Source organism: Aricia agestis, chromosome 21 (assembly GCF_905147365.1).
Source record: "Aricia agestis chromosome 21, ilAriAges1.1, whole genome shotgun sequence".
Classification (NCBI taxonomy): domain Eukaryota; kingdom Metazoa; phylum Arthropoda; class Insecta; order Lepidoptera; family Lycaenidae; genus Aricia; species Aricia agestis.
This window is the reverse complement of record NC_056426.1, coordinates 10563260-10583942: the sequence shown is the minus strand read 5'-3', so window position 1 is coordinate 10583942 and position 20683 is coordinate 10563260. Positions and strand designations below refer to the sequence as shown.

At 43.5% G+C, this 20683-nt stretch overlaps 1 protein-coding gene across 3 annotated transcripts in view; it reads left to right on the top strand.

Annotated features, from left to right (window-relative positions):
• Positions 1-20683, top strand: part of LOC121737761 (complexin) — a 295632-nt gene that overhangs the window by 158105 nt on the left and 116844 nt on the right. Inside the window, exons 1-2 of one of the 3 annotated variants that reach the window (XM_042129453.1) lie at positions 12682-12692; positions 20387-20394. The exons of the other annotated variants lie outside the window; for them this stretch is intronic. The gene's annotated coding sequence lies outside the window, so the exon portion shown is untranslated. Of the gene's footprint in view, positions 1-12681; positions 12693-20386; positions 20395-20683 lie in introns of those variants that run through there. 3 annotated transcript variants of the gene reach the window in all.

Sequence of the window (20683 nt, the reverse complement as noted above, 5' to 3'; positions counted from 1 at the left end):
GTACATCGTCATCAATTTTTGCAAATTAATATGCGGTTCCTTCGCGACACTGAAATTCGTTTCGGAGCCTATTCCATACAAACAAGCTTTTTATTATAATTATTAGTACTGACTAATTATAATAAAAAGCTTGTTTGTTTGTATGGAATAGGCTCCGAAACAACTGGGCCAATTTTGATTAAATTCGGCACAGACATAGAATCACCCCCCGGACCACGGAAAAAGAGGGGGTTGTGAACCTCGATTTTTTCCCCTTGTCGCATGATTATTGTACGGCGCGGCGTTGCGGAATAATTGATTCGAAGCTGTATTGAAACCAAATGACCGCCCTGGTCAGAAAAAAATACCGACTTTGTTGCACACTATTTTTGTATGGCACTGCCCGCTTTGTTATTATTTTTCATGTATCTATCGATGGTAAAAATGCCGTACAAAAATATATGATCAAAATGTTGAGTACATTTTGATCATATATTTTTATGCACTTTTGACTTCTCACGAGCACTCTTCGTGGGAGAGCCATCCTTTGGCACAAATGGGCCGGCTCAACCGAAAATTCCACGTTCTCACAGAAAACCGGCGTGAAACAGCGCTTGCGCTGTGTTTCGCCGAGTGAGTTAGTTTACCAGAGGCTCAGTCCCCTACCCTATTCCCTTCCCTACCCCCCTATTCCCTTCCCTTCCCTTCCCTACCTTTCCCTATTACCCTATTCCCTCTTAAAAGGCCGGCAACGCACCTGCAGCTCTTCTGATGCTGCGAGTGTCCATGGGCGGCGGAAGTTGCTTTCCATCAGGTGACCCGTTTGCACGTTTGCCCCCTTATTTCATAAAAAAAACTCAGTTGGACAGCTTGCAAGTAACGGCATAGTGCTGCATTTTATTATTTTATGCTATTATATCGTCCTATGTACTTCACCAGGTGGTACATATTATGACCCATCAATTTTCGACATGGTCCTGCAGTCCTGCAGTCTATAATTTGAGTCTGTACAAAGTCCACGGAAGGTTTATGTTAGGAAGGAAATGATACCATTTTTTTCTAAAATAAGGGGACAAACGAGCAAACAGGTCACCTGATGGAAAGCATCTACCTTTGCACATGGACACTCGCATCATCAGAAGCTGCAGGTGTGTTGTCGGCCTTGACAATATAATTATTATGTCCAAAAATAGACAAATCTATCCTATAATTCGTCTATAAGTAACTTACCCTTTACAAATTCTTAGCAAGGGTCTACTTCGTTTGAATACAACTAGAAGGGATTACCCTTTGAAGCTTCGACCCTCGGCCCTTAAAAGTTTGGTTAATATTTTGAATATTATATAATGTTGATATTTATATTTATATACTAGCTGTCCCGGCAAACGTTGTTTTGCCATATAAATAATTTTTGATATGAAAAATAGATGTTGGCCGATTCTCAGACCTACTCTATATGCTCACAAAATTTCATGAGAATCGGTCAAGCCGTTTCGGAAGAGTATGGCAACGAAAACTGTGACACGAGAATTTTATATATTAGATATTTATATACACACCCTGAAGTATTATCACTTAGTTTAGTTACACCCTGCATATCATATGCACGACTGAAGTATATCCCTGTATACTTCAGTCATGTCATGTCATGGAGAGGTTGTTCATGTCACGCAGATCTCAGATACTTCGATAGCGCGATTTAGGACTGTACGCTGTTCGGCTGCTAAAATGTAAATCCGAGGATGAAAATTAGGGAATACACGAATTTCCATCATTTTTTAGGGTTCCGTACCCAAAGGATAAAAACGGTCGACTCTATTACTAAGGTCTGTAGTCCGTCTGTCTATCTCTAGGCTGTATCTCAAGAAAGGTGATAGCTAGAGATTTGAAATTCTCACAGATTATGTATATCTGTTGCCGCTATAACAACAAATACTAAAAACAAAATAAATCAAGTATTTAAGGGGGGTTCCCATACAACAAATTTTATTTGTTTTAGCATTTTTGTTCTCTATATCAATAATGGGTAGACGTAGGCACTTGAAATATTCACAAAATAGTAAGTACTTTAATAATATTAATAATAAAATAAATATTAAAGGGGGCTCCCATATAAAAATACATTTTTTTTGCCTATTTTTGCTCGTAAATGGTACGGAACCCTCCGTGTGCGAGTCCGACTCGCACTTGGCCAATTACTTAAAGATAAAAATCAGATTTTCAACACGATTTTTTGCAAAAAAAAAAACAAAAAGGATTTCCGCCATATCTATTATTCTTAAGTCTATCTCGATGTAAGACGACGTTCAAATAATTGGAGAAAGAAATCTCTTTAAATGATCCTTCGTTGAAGAAGCACGCTGAGAGCGCACACAACTTTGCATCTTATTACCGGGAATTAGAGTTGAGATTCGAGTGGGGTGAGCGGACTCAAGATTTGGAGGCTGACGTTCAACTTCGCATCTTATTTCCTGTAGTTAGAGTCGAGTTTGCAGCAGAGGGGCGGATGAGATTATCTTAGGACTACCTTTAGTCTTTTGTCGTTTAATTTTGAAGTTGTTTCTGGTAATGGGATACTTTTAAGGAAGCTTTTAATGTTTTAGGGTTCCGTACCTGAATGGTAAAAACTCTACGTGTTTCAGTCCTTGGTAAAACACTCAAAAGGGGCGTCCATAAATTACATGAATCTCACTTTTAAAACGAAGGAATATCTTAATATAAAGGTACACGAGTAACATTTTTTACACATCCAAAAAAGGGTGTGTTTAACATTTTACAGGGGGACTCCCTGTAAAATGTTCATTGTGAAAGTAGCAGCGGTGAAAGAGAAACTTTTTGCTTTTGTATTGGCAAATTCATGACGCTGGGGCTCCTTCTGCTGTTTCGTTTTCACTTATGTCGGCACTCCTACAGTGTTACCTATTGTTTTTATCCTAAAGTTGTCTTAAAATATTTATCTTTTCCACAAAGAAACAGACAGGGAAGAAACATTATTTCTAATATTTTGTAGCGGAGGAGATAATCCGACATATTGTTATCCCAGCCGAATAAACAATAGCGACATTACAAGATGGCGCGTGCCGTCGCAACATGGCGCGTGACGTCACAACTCACAATATGGCGGTGCGGGAAGAATACAAAACGGGCATTTACTAGCGAAAAGTGCATTTATTTTGAGAATGGTATAGGATTTTGAACTCTATTGTTGATGTGTTTAGAGTAGATAGCTGTAGTTTTACTCTGGATTACTCTTTGACGTTTTCATGTTTTAGTAATTGAATATTGTTATGAGAAAAGAAGAAGACACTAACCCCGCGTTCCATTTGATGTTAAAAACGATCAAAACGCTCAAAATGCATCCTATTTTGAGCGTTTTAATCGTTTTAACGCTAAATGCAACGCGGGGTAAGAGTTATATTATGACAAAAATGATGTTGTCAAAATGGCTTACCTTGATTGGCCAAAGAAAACACAGCTTAGGCGCCATTGGAAAACCTTAAATCTCAATTGGAATTCTGTAACGTGACTGTTGCAGTTTACCGGATAAACAAGTAGACCTTAGTTATTCGCTGAATATTTTTATAAGTTAAAGGAGGTAGAAACTTTGAAACGGGGGTGAAAAAGTTTTTTGCCTCCTCTCACGGTTTTGGCTATGGGAGTTCAAAGTGCGCTTCGGGGAGGCAAAGGCTTTGTAAAAGCTCCGCGAGCGACATATAAATTGTTTTTAGAAATGTCATCAAATACCAGCATGGAGATGATTAATTCAAAGACAACACATTATTTTTTGGGGGTCTATCAAAAATGACACTTATTAAAAGGGTTCCGCCATCAAAAAAGATTGATAACCGCTTGGCATGTCAACAGGCCGCATGCACACGTTTTCCGCATGCGATTTCCGAATTCGTTCTCCGTATCCGTAAATACAAATGCATGGAATCAGAAGAAAATGCAGTCCGCTTTTGTCTGAACTAAACGAATTCCGCGCGTACGTTTCAAGTGCAAGCAGCGCGTTCGCACGTGAAAATAACAAACGTTTGTGCTACTCTCAGTCTCACGGAATTCCGAATACGGAAATCGAATACGGAAAACGTATGTGGCCAGCCTAAGGGAGTACGATATTATAAGTATTGTCACGTAGAGGCAGAGTATACAACAATCTGTTACAAACTTCGATCACTATATTAGTGATCGAAGGTTACAAACTTAGAAATATCACTTCTAACTTGTTGACCAACTTTTTCATTTTCCTTACACACATACACAGTTCACACACACAACACAAGTGATGAGCTTACGTCATCTATATTACATCCTTAAGAGCTCACCTGACTCTAAAAATCAAACATCGTCCTTCTCTCTTCACACTCACGCCCGTCTTTCATATGCCAGGTGAAAAAGGACGGCGCGGAATCATCGCCGAGTTAGTTTTACTTGAATAAAAGACGAACTATAATGATTATGAAAAAAGTGTTTTGAGCAAATTTAGGTTTTATCAATACCTTTTTAGATATTAAAAAATATTAAAGAAAAGACAGCAAACTTCGAAGATCCAAGCAAAAATGTGTCTAAAACAAGGTTTTTTGTAAAAAAGAAACTATCGAGCATTTTTTGAGTAATCGTGTTTTCGTCTTGAGCATTTAATCTTTATGAACTGAAGTTACTTGTGACAAAGAATCAGTTTTCTAGACCTTACAGATTTTGAGATCTAGGTTAAAGTATGTAGTCAAGTTAGGGTCATATGGGCTCTTAAGGCGAGGATAAACCCCAATTTGTTATTCCGTGACTCCCGGTTTACCTAGTTCCAATATAATAACGAAGTGTTAAAAAATATGAGATATAAAGCACAATATTTAAAATACCTTAAACCATGAACATTTTAATGAAACGTAATACTTTGGCTGTAATTAATTTACAAACTCACCTCCGATAAAAATCTATTTCATCGAAATATAAGTATTAACAAGGATAATTATACATTTTATTTGAATAAATTGTTAGTAAATCTATATTAAAATGTCCTTAACCGAACAATTTTGTTTCTTAATGTTTATTTCCAAAGATATTTAAAAAAAACATGAAAAATAGAGAAGATCCGCCCGAGTAACTACAGTTTTATGCTAAGCTAAAATGAATCTTATTGCGATGCGTATACGCTTGGTCTTTGGTTGTGTGCAAGGTTATCGTTTTGGATTGAGATTAATCCCCGCCTTAAGTACTAATATTATAAGCTCGAAAGTGTATCTGGCTATTACCTCTTCAACCCAAACCGCTGCACCGATTTTGCTGATATTTGGTATGGAAATACTTTTAGTCCTGGGAAAAGACATCGAAAGAGATACTTTAATCGCAAAAAATGTATGGTTCCCAATAAATTTTGGTGCAATAGAGTTGTGAGCGTCATCTTCTACATACCAAATTCAGGCAAACATCATCAAATCATGTTTATTACTGAATAAAATAATTTTCTTTCCCATATTGTTCAATGTAAGCCTGCTTTTACCCTGTACAGTGTACTACACCTCACTCCGTCATAACTCATACCCACATACGAACGTAACGTATATTTACGGCCGTGTAAGTGATATCATAATTTCACCGGCACATTTCGCCGCCAAATCTGTTATGTGATATATCTCCATGTAATTGCTGTGAGCCTAGTAGAATTTTTACTTTTGCGCGAGCCATATTTTGTGACTTACATTTAATGTGTATTTTAACAACCGGACCTTTTTGGAAGTCGGTTAATAAAATAAGGAGTATGGAATTTATGTCATAATTTTACATTAAATTAATGTAAAGTAATCATTCAATTACTCTAAATGCGGCCGTGATATTTTCGTAAAGCTAATATACCTTTTTTTTTTTTTTTTTTTTTTTTTTTTTTTTTTTTTTTTTTTTCGCCAAGAAATGCATTTACGCATTCCGCGGGGTATGGGGAGATCCTGACGCGGATATGTGGGACTCACTCGAAAGCCCTACCCACTAAAACTTGGCGGTGCGCCCTCTCTCCGACGACGGAGCCACGGGTACGACACCGCGACCGCAACTCCACCAGCGGTCGTCTGCCTGGTGGTCGGCAGACCCCTCTTCGGAGGGGCGATTACTCGCCCCCCAGGCTAAACAGAGGTCCCAGTGCGGGCTTGTCTAGGCCATTCCTCTCCTTTTGTCGCGATGCGCGGGAGGATCACGACTCTCGCGGGGGCTCGGTGCAATGGGTGACGGCTTCCCCTTGCCGTCACCCTGAGCTCCCCATCTATGGCGGGAGGTTGTCGCCGTTGTGGGCGCGACGTCTCCGCCTGGGCCGTCTTCTAGAGTCGAGCGCCTCCCTTTCTCTCGTGCGCTCGGCCTCTTCCTTGGCAGTCATCACCTCCTCTGCGAAGTGTTCGACCGCCCTCCACTCCTCCTCACCGCACAGCATCGAGCGGATCAGTGCTGGCAGTGAGATGTCATTGCCAATGACAGCCCTGAGGGCCGTCCGTTGTCCACTCCAGGAGGGACAGGCTGTCAGGGTATGCTCAGCCGTGTCCCTATCCGCGTCGCAGTGATGGCAGCTTGGTGTTTCCTCTCTTCCAACGATCTCGCAAAGGTACCGACCGAAGCATCCGTGCCCGGTCAGTACCTGCGTCAATCGGAAGGAGAGGGCGCCGGTCTCTCTGCTGATCCAGTCCCTTAGCACTGGGCGGATGGCCAGTACTAGGTTGACACTCACTTGCGGCTCTTGCAGCCGTTCCTCCCATAAGTCTATGACACGCTCTCGTGCATTGTCCCTCCACCGACGTACGGCGTCCGGTAAGGGGTTGCTGCCCCCCGCGCGAACCGCTGCGCAACTCCAGTATACGTCGGCGAGGGCTTTGGCGTCTAAGTCCCATGGGGTGGCACCCGCGAGCAGGCATGCCGCATCCTTGGATATCGTGCGGTATCCGCGCACTGCCCGCGTCGCCATCACCCTTTGGATCCTTCCCAGTACGAGACGATTTTTTGGCAACAGATTGTCGCCCCAGATCGGCGCCCCGTACATCGTCATTGAGCGAACGACTCCCATGTAAAGTTTCCGGCAGCTCAGGCTCGGACCCCCGAGCTGTCGCGCGGATGACCGCTTCTCTGTAGGTTTTCCCTCGACTGACGGAGCACGTGTCATCCGCGTAACATAAGTTTTCGGAACCGTCCAGGGTGTCGCCGGAGAGCACCGTGTCATATCCAATGTTCCACAGGCCCGGCCCCAGTGCCGATCCCTGTGGAACTCCGCAATCAACATCCTGCTCCTCCCAACCGTCTTGGGTTGGGAACTGCACTGAGCGTTCCGAGAGGTAACTGCCTATGGTTTTGCGCAAATATCTCGGAACGCCGTGCCGCCTAAGTCCCTCCTTGATGACTTCCCAGGGCAGGGAATTAAAGGCATTGGAAATATCCAACGACACTGCCACTACTACCCCGCCCCGGGACACCTCCTCCTCCACTATATCGCGCAATCGCGCTACCGCGCCTATAGTAGATCGGCCTGAGCGGAAACCAAACTGATTTTCGCTCAGGTTGGGCCCGACGTTCTCCAGGTGCTTAGTGAGGCGCGCCGCAATAATCCTCTCAAGCAACTTGCTTATTTCGTCGAGCAGTACTATAGGGCGGTACGCCGACGGCTGGTCCTCCGGTCTATTGGCCTTCCGCAGTAGGACCAGCTTTCCTCTCTTCCAGCGCCGCGGTATCCTACCCTGGACCAAGCAGTTGGTCAAAACGGTGAGTACGCGCGGCTCTAGCTCCTTCATAGCAAGAGCCCATGCACGGCCCGGGATTCCATCTAGACCGGGTGCCGTGTTTTTGCTGCTCATCTTTTTGACCGCTACCGCCAGCTCTGCCGAGGTGACATGCGGTATTTCCTCCTCACTATCCGGAGAGTCTTCTTCCCGTTGAGCCATCGTTGGTAGCGTCCACTCATCCCCAGATGGAAAGAGGGCTGCGATGACTCTATTGCGAAGATCCGGGTCGATTGTCTGTGTCAGTGGTGGGGCAGCCGGGCGCAGTTTTTCTCTTACCCACTTGTACGGCTTGCCCCACGGGTCGTCTTCAAGTGTATGTATCCACTCCTTCCACGCGTCGGCCTTCGCCTGTATTATGGCCTCGCGTAGAGTGGCACAAGCTGACAGGTACTCGTCGTACAAGCGATCCTCTTCTGGCTGGTGCCTTATGCGTCGCCTGCGGTATCGCTTGTAACGGCGCCGTGCCGCAGTACATTCCCGCTTCAGTTGGTGTAGCTCGGGACGCCACCAATACGTTTGTCGCCGAGGTCTCCACGGGCCTGCTCGAGGCATCGAAGCGTCGCACACGTTGCGCATCACTTCATTGAGCCATTCCGCGCCAGCCTCGACGTCATCCGACGGTAGTGACACCCAAGATGCCACCGCAGCAGCCTCCTTGAGAAACTCACAGTCCATTCGTTTCAAGGCCCATCTGGGGCCGCCACTAGATGGAATTGTGCGGCCAAGCTCTGACGCGCGAGCTGAGACGTCGAAACGAATGTACTTGTGATCAGAAAGAGTCTCCGTGTCCTCCTCGACCCGCCAGTTGGTGATGTGGCGGGCTGCCCACGAACTGATCAGGGTCAAGTCCACGATGGACTCGCCCTGTCGGCGGACGCAAGTGCTTACTGCGCCTTGGTTTGCCAGCACAAGGTCAGTGGACTCCATCCATACCTGGACTGCTCGGCCTCTTGCACTTGTCGCCGGGGAGCCCCATAGCGTTGACTTCGCATTGAAGTCCCCGGCAACGATCACAGGGCCGGCCGCTCCGCTAATGAAGCTGGTCAACCGTAGCAGGAAGGCTTCAAACTCTGCCAGCGGCCTGTTTGGGGAAAAATATACCCCAACCACTGTCAGGGACCCCAGTTTGACTACCGCGAAACCTTGACCTTTAGTCGTGTCTCTGGCGTTCGGTGGCACGATTTTAGGCCCTAATATCAACGCGACCAGCGAGTCGGTGTCCCCAATCCAATCTTTTCTAGGGAGGACCCGATACGGCTCCGACACTAGCGCGATGTCTATCGACCACTGCGCCATGCACTGAACCAGTAAATCCTGCGCCCGGGCGCAGTGGTTCAGGTTACACTGTATTATTCGATGGGAAGCCGTTGTTGAGCTTGTATCGGGGCCTCTCCAGATCCAGGATCCGCCGAAGGTGTGCTGGCGGGCTTCTGGGACGCTTTACTCTTTCTAGAGCCTTTCTTCTTCGGTGCCGGTTTTCCGCAGGACCTGCTGCCGACACTGTGGTCCGCCGGTTTGCCGCTCGCTTCGCAGAGTGCGCAGTGTGGTGCATTTTTGCACTGCGCAGCTGCGTGGTCCGGCAGACCACAGCGGAAGCAGAGTCTGCTGCGGTCGTTCTCGCTGGTACAGGTCGCGCGGGTGTGCCCGGTCTCCTGGCACTGGTAACAACGCATGGGACGCGTGTCAAGGAGCACCACGCGCACCACCGTCCAACCCACGTACACTCGCGTGTTAAGCGACGTCACCTTTTTGGCGGTCTCAACTGGGCACTTCACCCAGGCCGAGCCGCATCCGTTTCTTTCACAACGGATTTCTCCAACCTTAATGTCTGTCGCGGAGCAGCCACCATGTCTAGCGATGGCTTCAGCAATTTCCTGGGCTGTCGCCGTATCATCCAGCCCCTTGATGCGTAGTTCTGCGCATTTCTGGGGCCTGGAGATCCGTACGTCCTGGACTCCGAGGACCTCCCTCAGTTTGATGGCGAGGGCATCCGCCTTTTCTTTGCAGGCTGCGCCGGATATCTCGTACATGCGAGCACCGGTCACGGCTTGCTTGAATTTACAGGACGGGATGTCCATAGCCACCAAATCAACCTGTCCTTTCGCCTTATCTATCACGTCCTTATAGGACAGGCCACGTTCCGCTGCGCTTTGCTGTAACGTCAGGACGACTGCTGCCGTTTTGGGAGTTTGCAGCCTTTCCCTCTTCTTTCTCTTTTTCTTCTTTTTGGTGGGCGCAGACTTTACCGGTTGTTCGGGCTTCTTCTGCGCCTTCCCCTTCCGCTTTACCACTTCCGTCCACTCTTGTGGACGACCGGATCTCAACGCTGTGGATGTTGTTGCAGCGTCGCGTCTCACAGCCGCGGCCTCAACGGCGGCAGCGGTCTTCTTGACCTTCTTTTTCTTCCCTTGTGCCGGGCCGGGATTCAACGGTGGCATTAGCGTTGTCACCACTGGTTCCGGTTCCGGCATGTCTATCTGATGTGACGGTGCTGCGGATGGCGATGCAGGCACCTGTCTCTTTTGTTTCAGGTCCGCTGCAAGTGGAGGGCGCAGACGCGGCGCCGGAAGCAGCCGAGCCTCCAGGCCTTCCAAACGCGCGTCCAGCCGGGCACTTGATAGGGCCACTGCCTCTCGGACTGCTCGCTCCAGCATTTCCTCCATGGTGTGCGAGGGGGCCGTGGTGGCGGCCTGTGGTCTCAAGTTATTGAGCTCCTGCTTGACAGCGGCGAACTCTGACCGCATTTCTGCGAGCTCTCTGGTAAGGCGTTTATTCACCGCTTCCAGGGCCCGAGTTTCCGTGGAGGCTGACCTGTCTATGAGCGCTGCGCACGCGCTGTTGATAGCGGCGACAGCATCCTTCAATGACTTCAAGTTTCCTCCTTTGAGGTTCTTCGCCGCAGTGGAGATGATGTTCAAGCTCGAAGAGATGGTCGCTCCGAGTGCGGCTGAAGTCACCTCATTGTCGTCTGCCATTGTTACGTCCGAGGAATGGTAGGATGCTTCCGACAGCCGGTGGGACCGTTGCTGTGGTAGCCTCCTTGTGATCGCCTGGATTTGTTGCTTTGCATCTTCCTCCTGGGCCTTCCGCTCAGTGGCGGCAAGATCCTTTCTGGTTTGATGCAGGCCCACGTATTGAACGGTGGTGGGCGGCCGTCCCCTTCCGCGCTTGTTGCACTTCGGTTTGGCGGCACCCTTTTCTTTGTCCGAGTCGTCGTTGTCGACTTCGCTCCCACGTCTCTTGCGGAAGCGACGACGCATTGCCTCTCTTTCGTTCGCGTGACGTTGGGAGACGTTGGTCTCATTTCCGCTCTCAAAGTCATCCGAAGTTCCTTCCAAGCTGAAGAACTTGCTGTGCTCTCTTTCTACGGATACGGGTGTTTCACCCCATAATCCGTTTTCCACATTCGTCATCCTTTCCAGTTGCACAATCGGCGTCTGAGTCGTGTGCCTAGGGTCGTCGTTTTTAGGGACAGGGGTGCCCCCGGTGATCGTCACTACAATGTCCGCCACCGGCGCGGTTAGGTGCGCTGGTTCCGAACATTCGCGCGAAGTCGCGCCACCATTTCCACTCGCCGCCACTGCGGCCTCCTTACCCTCCAACGCATTTTGTGCCGGCCCCGTATACAACTGGCAGACCTCCTCTTTCGAGGAGGTGTGGGATTCTCCGGTGTCCACCGGACAACCAGAACCCACCCGGGGAGTACTTTTCAGAATGCGCTCTTCCATCATGTTGGTCCCCATTTAAGGCTGGGTCGACCCTGTGCCCTAACGGTCTGGACTCACCGAGTGACCATGCAGCCTATCGCCGGGCACAAAACTTAGGCTTCGGGGCCCACGGGCCCATCCATCATCAAACACACACAGACTTATACGATACAGACATACAAATGTGTAGAGAAGGTATAAATACAAGGAAAGACAGAGAAGAAAAGATGGCGAAAAACAGAATATATAACTAAAATATGATGTGCAAAACAAGAAAGCTAATAATATGCAGAAAGTAAGATAGAAGAAAGACCGGCGTTCAGCCAACCTGAGTACCTCACCCCGTGTAGAGGGCGGAGTGGCGTACCCAGGCGCCCAGGGACACGAACGTGGACGAACCGGTATCGCCCCCAAAAAAAAAAGCTAATATACCTAGCGGAATAGAGAAATAAAGGCCTGAGCAAGAGAGATGTCACTATCAGTAACACTGCGTGGTAAAAAGAGACGTGTCATACATGACAGCAGCACTCTTTTTTTGACGTCCAGTCGGCACGTGCCGCACGTTGACAATTTAATCTCATAGAAATCATGTTCAATCATGCTTGTGTATGTACGTACACATATTTTTCACACAGATGAAAACCAATTTCGGTTTCGTTTGACAGCTCGAGATTGTTGCTCTATTCCGCTAGGTATATTAACTTTATGGGTATTATTGGATATTATACCTTTTTTTTTTTTATGGTATTACGTATGTAAAGCCAGGGGCTAGTTCTCATGATTCGGAAGTCGCTTCAAGGTTCGAGCGCCGTCTTTCATAAGAGGAGGTGTCTACAGTCGTTGCTGTAATTTCCTTGCTTGGTAATTTATTGTTTTGAAGGCGACTGAGTGACTAACCATAAAATTTAACATGCAATACAATACTATCTATACTAATATTATGACTGCAAAAGTGTGTATGTCTATCTGTCTGTCCGTCTGTCGTCTGTTGCCTCTTCACGCCCAAAACCACTGAACCGATTTCCCTGAAATTTGGTATGGAGATACTTTGAGTTCCGGGAAAGGTCATAAAATACTTTTTATCACAGAAAAATGTACGGTGTCCGCGCGATAAACAAATTTTGGCGAAACAGTTGCGGGCGCCGTCTAGTATTTAATATTTAATATTTTTATATTTTATACTAGCTGTCCCGGCAAACGTTTCTTTGCCATTTAAGTATTTCGCCCATATTATTTTATTGAAGTGACTAAATAAGTATGTCACCATGGCAACGTCCATCGCTATCCCGTCGCACAAACAATGGTCGCCGTCAGTCCCGAGTTGTAATAATTTACTATTATTTATTCAACAAATGCACTTATCAATATAAAAAGTACCCAGTATAGCCGATTCTCAGACCCACTGAATATAAAATTTGGTTAAAATCAGTAAAGCCATTTCGGAGGAGTACGCGGCCTAACATTGTGACACGAGAATTTTATATTTATATAAGATTAAGTAAGTAATGGAAAAATAATAACCTCCTCCTATTTGGAAGGTGGTTAATAAAACTGACAGAATAATAATAAAGGATTGAGTAATATTTATTACGAAATATTACAATACAAATCTGTAAATTGGCGCCGGGCCCGGGCACCAAATTGGAAAATGGTGCGCCATGATAATAAATAGAATTAATTTTTAATTAAACCTGTCAATTATGTTTTGTAATAAGATTAACACTGCAAGATGTTACCCAAAAAGATAATATCTATGATGTTACCCACGACTTGCGTTCATATTCTTTTATCCCGTAAAACCGTACATCTTTCCGCGATAAAATTTACCCTGGGTCCTTTTACGGGACGAAAACCATTTTAATGCAATATTTATGCAGATACGTTGCTTGTTCGATTTAGTCCATCACGTACTCAACCTACCAAATAATATTTTCATGGAATGGACATTAATATTATTTGCACCAGCATTGAAAAAGTTGAATTTGTGCAAAGAAACAGGTCTGTCAGCTTTCAGCTAGTTATCACAAAAAAAAGTCAAACTATTCAACATTTACTTTCCACTCTGGACAGCTTCAAATTTCTCCGGCTGTACTCCATACATTTTACCAGCTGTTACTCATATATTTCCCTGGTTGTACTCCATAAATTCCCCCCCCCCCCCCCCCCCCCCCCCCCCACTGTGCTGGCTGTCAGCTGTACATTACCCTGCGTGTGCTGGCGGTATTCTGTTCACGGCTCGGTCCAGGCCCTCCTAATTACGGCAAGGTAATGACGTCACGTGCGCTGAGGAAAATGACTCGAACACACAGATGTGATATTAGTTTCATCATCATCAGCAGGCATAAGCTCCTTTTCCACGGAAGCTAAGCTAATGTGCTAGAATCTAGAATATGAGTTTAAAGAAATAGTAGAAATATGAGTTTAAACCAAAATCCAGGATGATACCAGGAGTTTAAAAAACTTCGACAGACCTCAAAACTCACTTTAACATCTTACCTCCTCAATAGTTATTTACCCCTGGTAACAAATTATTCAAAACAGTGCAGTGTAATAACAATAAACCACACATTAATTTTTTCTCTTTTTTTTCCCCACCCCACTACTCCCACACCCACCGCCCACGGCCTGCCAGCACGCAGATTATCAGAAAGGGTTGTTCAGGGAAGTAGTTAACGGAATTTTAATGCAGCTGAAGCTGTCCGTCGATATAATATGGTACGCCCTATTGAACAAATGCTTCATACAAGAAAAAGTTATGCCAAAAAACTACATGTCAAACTGGCCATTACCTGTTCATATTTCTTGGAACTTTTTACAAGAAGAGTAGGTTCAACCTCTTCATACCCAAACAGCTAAACCGATTTAACTGATATTTCAGCAGAATCGGTTCAGTGGCTAGGGCATGAAGAGGTGACAAACACACTCGCATTTATAATAATATTAGTATGAATTTTGTCGCAGTCCCAGTCTTTACGTGTTGTTTCAATCTGAAATTAATTTCTCTCTTGTCGGCATGTGATTGCTATTTTGATGGATATACAAAATAATTATTATTGCAGTGTTTGCTCAGCCGGGCTTATCACAATAATAATATATTGTCAGACATATTGAATATTTTAATTAACAATTATCAAAATTACTATTCAATCATAGACTTAATATATACATAGGTTTATGTATTCAATTATCATACTTGTCAATATGACGTTATACTTTTGATACTCATATACCAATATCACGTTATGACGCGGGAGAGCCATGCTTTGGCACGAATAGGCCGGCTCGACTAGAGAAACACCACGCGTTCACGGAAAACCGGCGCGAAACAGCGCTTGCGCTGTGTTTCACCGAGTGATTGAGTTTACCGGAGGCCCAATCCCCGTATACCCTATTCCCTCTTAAAAGGACGGCATAGCACCTATAGTTCTTCTGATGCCGCGAGTGTGCATGGGCGACGGAAGTTGCTTTCCATCAGGTGACCTGTTTGCTCGTTTGCACAGACAGGACCACGAGGGAAATAGATAGTTTGTTTTGTAAAAACAGGTCCGGTTTCCGTGAAATTCCTAATTTACGCGAGAAAAGCCGCGCGGTCTCAAAGTTTTTCGCTCGCGTATTAATAATATAGATTATTATATTATTATAGCACTATAAGAGTTCATACTACAGACGTCCTGATTCCTATATTAGCATTCCTAGTATTTTAAAATAAAAATATAAGATGCCAATAATAGGTTGACTGTCCGTTATGGGACAGTCTGCCCTTTGACACGGAATTAGACATAACTCAGTTGAGCGCGTTGGCTGTAAGGTCTGCCAATATCATCCCATTGTTACCAAACCCAGAATTCTTTATTGCTCCTATTGTTGGACATCTTTTGTGACTCAGCACATTTCAGACATCATCATCATCATTATTACTTGCCATTTATTACGTCCCTAAGGGTCAATTCAGACCGCAACGCGACGCATAGATGCATTTCTAAATATTTCGTATGCATTTGACAGATTTCAATTGCGTGAGACGACATGTAAATCTGTCAATTCAGTGCAGAAATGCATCTACGCGTCGCATTTCGATCTGAATTAGCCCTTATGCTGCGAAAACTAATATTTGATAGACTTGAAATATGCATGGGATTTGACAGAAGGTATCGCATGTCATCCGTATAGCGAGATTATGATTAAGAACTTGACTTTAATTTCAGGGCGACTAACCCCAAAAATCAAATATCGTCCTTCTCTCTTCACACTCACGCCCGTCTTTCATATGCCAGGTGAAAAAGAACGACGCGGATTCATCACCAAATTAATTTCTGTCAATAACTCGATAAATATACAATATTTTAAAAATCCGCTAGGTCGATCTCTCAATGATGGAATTTTATACAATGTGATAAAATATTGACTTAGTTCAATGCACGGTTATGGCAATAAATGAAAAATTCGTGAATATTAGATGCATCTTTGTGATTTTTTTCTATCGATAAAATTTTAAGATATCGTGTTTTTGCTCAGATCGAATTCTCGGAAATATAATGTAGTATCTAATTTTAGAAAATGAAACAATTCGGGACTTATATTCAAGTATAAAATGAATTATAAAATCGACACTTTAGGGTTAGTCGCCCCCTTAAGTAATGAAGATTTTGACATAAAGTCTCGCGTATTAATTTTATAAAGAGTGTGATAGAATAATTTTATATATAATTATTCTGTCACACTCGTAGGTCACACTCTTTATAATATAAAGTCAAATAAAGAAATTAAAAATAAAATAATAATGAAATCAGTAAAATCCCGGAGCGCGACCCTTACCAATACGTTAAACATTATGATAATTATATCAAATCATAGTAATTATCCATTTTTTATTTCAATTTTTTCTCTGTCATCGAATTTGTCTAAGCCACCAGACAGACAATACATAAAGTCGCCAGCAAATTATACAGCAAGTAATATGTACGATACATCAAGCACAAAGCTTCATTACCAGCCCAACTGGCTCGTCCAACAACTGAAAAAACTTCTGTCGTCCAATTGTTACAATATTCGACTGATCGAACTTTTAGATTAGAGATAGATGTTAGTTGATTGTTTTACGTTTGTGCCGTCAGAGAAATTTATAGACCTACGTTATTTAGTCGGGTTATGTAAAGTCGTAAACGACGAATAAAAACTAGGCCTAAACATCCGTTGTGGATGATCTATACAGTATTTTTCAGAGCGAAGTAACCACTCCTCAAATACTGTAGTGCCTGGGACAAGATTTTTAAATGTCCGTATGGTTGCCCAAGCGCATACGGCATTCTCGCATCATAGTCGGCCTAGTCCAGAGGAAAGAACTAGTCAATACGTCTGGGACCAACTATGTGCGGGTTTCCTCACGATGTTTTCCTTCACCGTACGAGCGTCCGTATTATGTACTTGAGATCAGAAAATGTCTCATAGGTACACGCCTCCACCCGGGTTCGAACCTGCACCCTCTAGGAGTGCGAACGGAAGGTCTACCCATTAGGCCACGGACGCTCGAACGACGAATAAAAGCCGACGAACAAACGACGAATAAAAGCCGACCAAATTACGTGGGTTTTTTGCATTATAATCATCATATTATTTCCTCGATACATAATACATTCAGGACTTTTAAGAACCAATCTATACTAATCCTCAAAATGTGATAGTTGAATGTCTGTTAATGTCCATTTCATGCTCAAACGGATGAAGCGATTATGGAGACAAGTACTTACCTACCTACCTCGAGTTCCTACAAAACTGTATTTACACCCACTAATTAAAATCGGCTTATAGGCGCTACAGATAAAATACTGTATGTAACATACAAACAACCATAATAATCATTATCCTTATTAGTATTAGTAGAAGTCGTTAAATAAAAACAGATGTTTAATTTTTTCCCTAAAAACAGTCCGCACGTGAAAAGCAGATAAATTACGGCGGGCGAATCCGCCCTGAGCCGGATATGGCGGCCGATAGCCGGTTTACATCGGTGTAAACCGGTTCAAACTACTTTATACCGGCTTACGGTGGTTTCTGGTTGGTGCAATGAATAATCCTTACGGGTAGATTTATATTTTTACATTACTTACTTATACAATATACATTTTAAATTATTCTGTACAAATTTTATGTCAAATTGAGGTTGTCTGTTACTATTACTATAATATGTGTTATGCAGTATACTCAAACCACTGAACACGCCTTCGTGGTCTAGTGGCACAGGGCGCGGCTCTTGACTCGAAGGTTGTGGGTTCGATTCCCGCGTTGGAAACATGTTATTTCCAAGTTTGGTTAGGACAATGCAGGCTGATCACCTGATTGTCTGACAAGTAAGATGATCCATGCGTCGGATGGGCATGTAAAAAGTCGGTCCTGCGCCTGATCTCTCGCCGGTCGTGCCACTGGGTTATAAGAGTAAAGGAATAGAGAGTGCTCTTGTGTACTGCGCACAAACTTGGGCACTATAAAATTACTCCTGCGTAGCTGGCCTGGTTTCAATGAAACCGGCCACCGTCACCGAAACCGGTGTGGGAGCTATTATTATTATTATTATATTAAACCACTGAAATGCTTTAGGTTAGCCCCAGAGTAGGTTTTGTCAGTAGTTTTTTAAGCTGTCACTTGTCAATATGTTTATTTGCATCGGCATCGGCATCGGCATCGGCTTTACAAATACTTAACCGAATGTAATGAAAGACATAATATAACAATAATTGATTTTTAGGGTTCCGTATCTGAAGGGTAAAACGGTACCCTATTACTAAGACTTTGATGTCTGTTCGTCTGTCCGTCTATCTCCAGGCTGTAAGTTACATAGCGGTTCTTGAGTTACAGCCTGTAACTCATGAACCGTAGCTAGACTGCTGAATTTTTTACAGATTGTGTATTTTGGTTGCCGCTATAACAACAAATACTAAAAACAAAAATAATATATATATATTTTTAAGGGGGGCTCCCCCCTTTAAAAATAGTTTTTTTGCTCGTAATCTATAATGGTAATAGTTAGACACTTGAAATTTTCACAAAATCCTTAATTATATTATGTGTACTTTCTTTAATATTTAATAATAACATTAAAAATAAAGTTAATAATTAAGGACCCCATACAAAAAACACAATTTTATCCCTACTTTCGCTCTATAATATTATATTAGTACGGAACCATTCGTGCGCGAGGCCGACTCGCACTTGGCCGGTTATTAATATTACGCGAAGAGTAATTTATTATAGTTTTAATTTTCATTAATATTACAGTTACTGCACATAATATATAATGCAGTTGCGGACCATTAATAATGATTTTACAACAAAAATTGCGTCCATGATTAAATTCATTATTAATACAGTATTTAATATTACCATTTCAAATATGCAACAATGACAGAAATATTAATATTGAAAATATTTCAATCGAACATCGCCAGAGTTACGGCTTCATCGGATTTCAATAAACGTCTGGAATTATTTCCAATAACGTGAAATTGTCCGAAAACTGTATCACATTCATTCTTATAACATAATATCGATATGGCCCGTTACCAGGAGGAGGTGGTGGCGGATATGCTATCCACAACTTATTTGACAGGTTCTCTATACTGTATCTGTCAAGTGGTGGATATTCTTTATATTACAATGTTCAAACACTTACGGATTTTGTCGCGGAGCACTTTTATTAATCCCGACGTTTCGGCTACTTTACAGCGGCCGTGGTCACGGGTGGACTGAGGTGACAGGAGTCCAATTTTTGTTTGCGTTCCGATCTACTAAAAATTGATGAATCTTCGGGTAGTTGAAGAACTTCAATAAATTGGACTCCTGTCACCTCAGTCCACCCGTGACCACGGCCGCTGTAAAGTAGCCGAAACGTCGGGATTAATAAAAGTGCTCCGCGACAGAATCCGTAAGTGTTTGAACCTTGCAATATAATGAGTGATACTCGCGTAAACCTAAGAAATCATTATGGTGGATATTCTATTCAGCACTTATCAGGAAGTGGTGAAACAGGCCTTTATAAATGCGAAAAGGTGTATGTCTGTCTGTCCCTGTTCACGCTTTAAACGCTGAACCGGGAGTGATGAAAGCTGAAATGGACATGGGATAATTTTATCCCGAAAATATGTACTTGCACGATAAAAGTCTATATAATTATACCGGTGGTAGGTTAGTTTCCACTTTCTTTATACGATTTTCAAAAGTGTATCTGTGATACCTATTTTGTTGAATAAAAGATATATTTTTTAGACGTGGGAGAGCCATGCTTCGGCACGAATGGGCTGGCTCGACCGGAGAAATACCACGTCCTCACAGAAAACCGGCGTGAAACAGCGCTTCCGCTGTGTTTTGCCGAGTGAGTGAGTTTACCGGAGGCCCAATCCCCTACCCTTTTCCTTTCCCTACCCTCCCCTGTTTCCTTCCGTACCCTCCCCTATTTCCTTCCGTACCCTCCCCTATTCCCTTCCCTACCCTCCCCTATTACCCCTTAAAAGGCCGGCAACGCTCCTGCAGCTCTTCTGATGCTGCGAGTGTCCATGGGCGACGGAAGTTGCTTTCCATCAGGTGACCCGTTTGCTCGTTTGCCCCCTTATTTCATAAAAAAAAATATATTTTGCTAATAAGGAAGAGCGGAGATTTCCGGCACAAATCTCTACTTTATAGAAATCTCCACTAATGTCTTTGTACTCGTAAAGCTGTATTATTTTTTCGGAATAAATAAATTTATTATTATTAAGTACTATATTATTTTATTATATTTTATTATTAAAATAATTTTGGCGTAACGGATTTGCGGACATCGTGTTGTTAGAGTTTGTTTGTGTAAGAGTCAGCTCAAATTGCAACGTGATGCGCGATGCGATGCATTTTAAATTCTTTGGAATAGACAGACGGACACCGTGTCAAGTCTGTCAATTCAATGTGTATCTTCTTGTCTAGTAAATAAAGTTAAGTTTTAAATGAGCTTTGAAAAGGCGCGTTGCCTTGTTATTTTCGATATGAACAGACCTTTACGCGTTTGCCTCCTATTTTAACTCAACAAACTATGCCACATTTTCAAAATATAATATTTGCTTTTACTCTCATATTAAAATCTAATAGCATACAGTGTTCACACAACAGTTAGTTTTAACTGCACGGTTAATTTTAACTCAATTCAGTCATTTCATAATTAATTACTTAGTGAGTGTAACTGTTGGTTTCATTTTGGTTCAATTTTGTTGATTAAAGTTTGTA